Here is a 5499-nt window from a genome sequence, read left to right as displayed (position 1 = left end):
TAAAGAAACGTTGAAAAAAATAGTAAATCTTCTATTACAATTACTTTATTGAATTATTTCATAGAATTGGGCCAAGTCTCTACGCATCAAAATTATATTACGAGACGTTTCTAACGCCAACAGTAAAAGAGCTGACTCTCTTTCTGGCAATTTTAACCAATTGCAAAATTTAAAGAGATTATCATCATTTCACTTTTCTCGTCTCCTTCGTCCTCCAGCTAACTTAAATCCTTGAACGCTCGTGGCAAAAGTATCCATTAAGCAGAGAACGCTCTGGTGACAGAAGGGATATTTCAGCTGAAGTGTGTTTACCTTCGTCAGGAGCACCGTCAAAGTAAACAAGCGAGAAGTAAACGCAACTTTACCTGAAGATAATCGTTGTGGTTTTTACATAACCTGGTTTCGCTTTATAAAATGTCCTGACGAAACAAATACATTTCTTGTTTTAAATGTAGTATTCTATGGTTTGCATAGTATCCCCACTAAAAAGACTGGGGATACCATAACGTGGTGAAAGGGTTTGTGTATCACTATGATCAGTAAAGCTGTACTAGTCGGGGCTACCCACACTAGATTGGTTTGCTGTAAGCGCTAAGACAAAAGCCTCCCACTATCAGCAGTCTGCACTGGCCAGCGTGGTGATAAAACTAATAAAACCTCAGACATAAACAAGGACATGTCTGAGACGTTTCTCCTGCAGTGGACTAGAAACGGTTGCACTGGTTGTTGTTGTTGTTGTTGTTGCTGTATGCTTCTAGATACATATAAACGACTATGAAATATGAAAAGGATTCCGTATCGATAAAATTGACAGGTCAATGAAAATAAGAAGACTATCATGATATATTTTTGTTTGAAGAGAAGTCTGAAGCTCCTACCGGAAACGTTCAGAGAATTTCCAAAGCAATGGCGCTGTGGACAACGTTTGTTCCTCGTCATTCCTTCCATGATTTTGCATTGTGTAAGAATGGTGACAGATGAGTCGGGGATATTTTATGACAAAACGCTATTTCTATTTGATACAATGCAAATGAGGGAAGCGACAAGAGTCTTGTATTTCACGTCTGATTTCAAATTCATTTGCATACGCATCGTCTATTCAAGCTCGGCTCCAGATTTCGTTTATTAGAGATTTGATGGCAATTTTGTTTATATTCTTTATGAAAAGGTAGACTAATCAGAATAGTCATGATTGAAGGGATATTTACATACCCTTTCAATAATAATCATTTAGGTTATATAATCGTTTCTGTTTTGTAATTTTTATGTTTATATGAAAAATAATAGAATTTAGAATAATCGTGGTAGGGATATTCATATGTCCTTTGAATAATGATAATTTGGGATATATAATTCTTTGTTCTGTAACGTCTATGTTATAAACGATGTATCCATGAATAACAGGCCATTGAATGAATATTAATTAGAAACAAAATAGAATGTGTTTTTTTCTATATGAATATTTAACTATAAATAATTTTGATTGTGGCTAATATGAATAAAAGGGTTCTCGAATGCGCATGCATGATAGCTGACCATAAATATTCCAAAGTTAATTCTATGAGTAAAAAAAGGAAATGTAGATATCAATGAACATATCTGAGTTATGTTTACGCAAAATATAACATAAATATAGATGTTAAAGATGAAATTATTTAATATAACTTTTTAGTTTTCATGCATTATTCCTTTACATAATTTGGATGCCAATGAAAACAGGAATACTTCACAATACTGTACTCAAATATTAAGTAAAAGCCAATTGATATTCTAATCAACCCAGAAATCCCTTGCGGGTACAAACCTACTTGGAAAATCAAGATGCCATTTGCCTAAGGTCTCCAACAGGGAATAAAAGCCCAGTGAGGAAAGGAAATAATGAAATAAATAAATGATATAAGATGTAAGGAATAATTAAAATAAGATTTAAAACTATTAACAACATTAAAACAGATATTTCATATATAAAATATAAAAAGACTTATGTCAGCCTTTCCAATTAGCTATCCTGCAGGTTGATGCAAGAAAATTACAAAAGCCAAAGCAATTATTTCAAAGACAAAGTGACAAACGTCATTACCAAATGACTAAAATGCCAGAATCATCTTATTCCTGTATCCTCCGCATTCCAGTTCATAGCGTCATTCCAAGGGATCATGAGTATTTTCCCACAATTTTTCTTTTTCCTAAAGAAGTGACATAAATATGACCTATTTCCCTGGGAATGCAAACGTTAATAGCTTGCAAAGTTAATGAAGTTAATATTCTATGCTTGATATATAAAGATATGAAGGATTGCTTTATATACATTAAAGTATTTGTGATACAAATTGAAAATAACTGGAATATTTTTTATTAAGATTTTATTTTACATAATACTAAGATAAAGCTTTCAATAACAGCCTCTGTTCCCTTTCCCAATTTTTTTAAAAAGAAGTTTTACTTTGATATTGACTATTACTTCCAGGAACTCCTTTTCTGAGCAATATTTCATATCCTTTTGTTAAAAATAAAGAGAATACAGCCCCGCGGTATAAATGTATATATATGTATATATAAACATATACATAAATATATACATATATATATATACATATATACATATATATATATATATATATATATATATATATATATATATATATATATATATATATATATATATATATACATATATATGAATATATACATATGAATATATACATATGTATATATATACATATAAATATATACATATATATATATATATATATATATATATATATATATATATATATATCTTAATTTGTTGGACAGAAACTTACGGTCTATTAATTTTTTCATTCCTGATCTAGATATTAATCTCTGGCACCGTCGTTCAATTAGTTCATTATGCATGTTGCATAAGATTTTTCATAGCTCTGACCATCCTTTACATTCAGATCTCCCTGGACAATTCTATCCTGTTCATAATACTAGGCAGGCAGTTAATTCTAATAGCCAGGCCTTCTCCATCACAAGGCTCAATACTACGCAGTACTCTAGAAGTTTTATTCCAGCTGTTACCAAGTTGTGGAATGATCTTCCTAATCGGGTGGTTGAATCAGTAGAACTTCAAAAGTTCAAAGTTGGAGCAAATGCTTTTTTGTTGACCAGGCGGACATGAGTCTTTTTATAGTTTATTTATGACATATTTGTTTTTGATGTTGTTAATAGTTTATATATGACATGTCTGTTTTGACGTTGTTACTTATTTTAGAATGATTTATTGTTAATTTGTTCTCTTCATTTATTTATTTCCTTATTTCCTTTCCTCACTGGGCTATTTTTCCCTGTTGGAGCCCCTGGGCTTATAGCATCTCACTTTTCCAGCTAGGGTTGTAGCTTGGATAGTAATAATAATAGTAATAATAATAATAATATGCATATACATTTATATATACATATTTATACATATACATTTATATATACATACATATATATATATATATATATATATATATATATATATATATATATATATATATGTATATATATATATGAATATGCAGACATATACCTATGCCTACATATACATACATATGCATATATATATAAATATATATATATATATATATATATATATATATATATATATATATATATATGTATATATATATATATATATATATATATATATATGAATATATATACATACATCATCTACATATATACATATATATATATATATATATATATATATATATATATATATATATATATATATATATATATACATATATATACATATATATGCATATATATATATACATATATATATATATATATATATATGTATGAAAAACAAATTCTCAAAATTATTCTATTGCCATTTTTCTCCAGCAGTAGTGGATTCTTACTTTTTCCACTCCATTTATGACTTGGAGAGAGAGAGAGAGAGAGAGAGAGAGAGAGAGAGAGAGAGAGAGAGAGAGAGAGAGAGAGAGAGAGAGAGAGAGAGAGAGAGAGAGAGAAAGCTATTTATTATAAAAATTATAATTAGTTTAATTTCATCTTATCAAAATCTGTTAATTATGAGAAAGGGGCCTTCGTGAATTACTCCACAAATCTCTTGTAAATTATATGGACAATAAATTTTACCCTGCAAACAATTGTTAGTCACCTCTTATTTCATTAAAACTTTGTATGGTAAAACTAATGCATAATTCATTGTTAAATAGTTACTGATTTATCCTTGTTTTATTTTAAAATTTGATTTAACTTCAAATTAATAGAGAATAAATCTATAGAAATAGGCCACTGAATTAAGGCTGAAATTATTGGTTCTATTAATCATGATTTATTTTAGTCCGTTCATGCGATAAAGCTAAGGCTTAAAAGATTAGGGGCCTTATAATGGCAAAGGGCAATATAATATAAATCAGATATACTTCCAGCAGCTATTCTCATTACAACATTCACAAAGTTACTCGTCTATCTTTACTTCATTATTATCTATCTTCTCTTTCCAAAAGCGAGCCTGTTCTAAAAAAAAAAACATTCCTACAATAGTCTCTAAAGTTTCTTTTTTCTTAAAGAGCTACATATCTACAAACAATGGCAGATTTTTCCCTCTCACATACTTTTGCATCCATGTCACCTAGTGCAAACAATCTTCCATCGTCTTTAAACTCTGCCAGACAATAATATAGTCTTTTTATATCTTTGTAATCCTTTGATCTTAATAGATTCTATATTTTTTATATTCTCTGCCTATGCTAATATTAACTATAAATTCCTCGATATGAAAGATAAAGAATCTTTCATTGTCAAAGTACTCTTTAAGTAACAAACATATTGTCTTATCTTGTAAGTGTTTTAAGATGAAACTCTCATATATTAGGTATAGAATGAGAGCGATCCAGGAAAGAAGTTCTCATTTGCTTATATCATAGAGTCTTACTTTAGCCTTGAAACGTCAGGGGGTTGACTGGAGATACTGTTAAACTTTTACTAAGGTTTTTATGTAATAATAAATAGTAGCATCAACTACTATCTTGATGAATTATTTTAAGAGTAATGAATTAAGCAATATTTGCTTCAGACAAGAATGATAATTAGAGGACAGTAATTAAATGCTATTTTTTTTTTATTACAACGATAATAGAAAGTCGAAAACAACCAGCCAAACGCAAATGAACATGTAGAAACTTACAGTTATTATCAGGATACACGTTGTGGAATTAAAGTATCTCAGAACTGAAAATGAAGGTGTGTCCTCCTATATATATATATATATATATATATATATATATATATATATATATATATATATATATATATATATATATATATATATATATATATATATATTTATATATATATATATGTATATTTATATATACATATATATATGTATGTATGTTTATATATATATATATATATATATATATATATATATATATATATATATATATATATATATATCACTATCAAGATCTAATGATGAAATGTGGTTAAATGAAAAAAAAATGGTAAAAA

The sequence above is a fragment of the Palaemon carinicauda genome, chromosome 2 (assembly GCF_036898095.1).
Source record: "Palaemon carinicauda isolate YSFRI2023 chromosome 2, ASM3689809v2, whole genome shotgun sequence".
NCBI classification, from domain to species: Eukaryota; Metazoa; Arthropoda; class Malacostraca; order Decapoda; family Palaemonidae; genus Palaemon; species Palaemon carinicauda.
The sequence above is the reverse complement of the archived record's forward strand: the minus strand, read 5'-3'. Positions refer to the sequence as shown.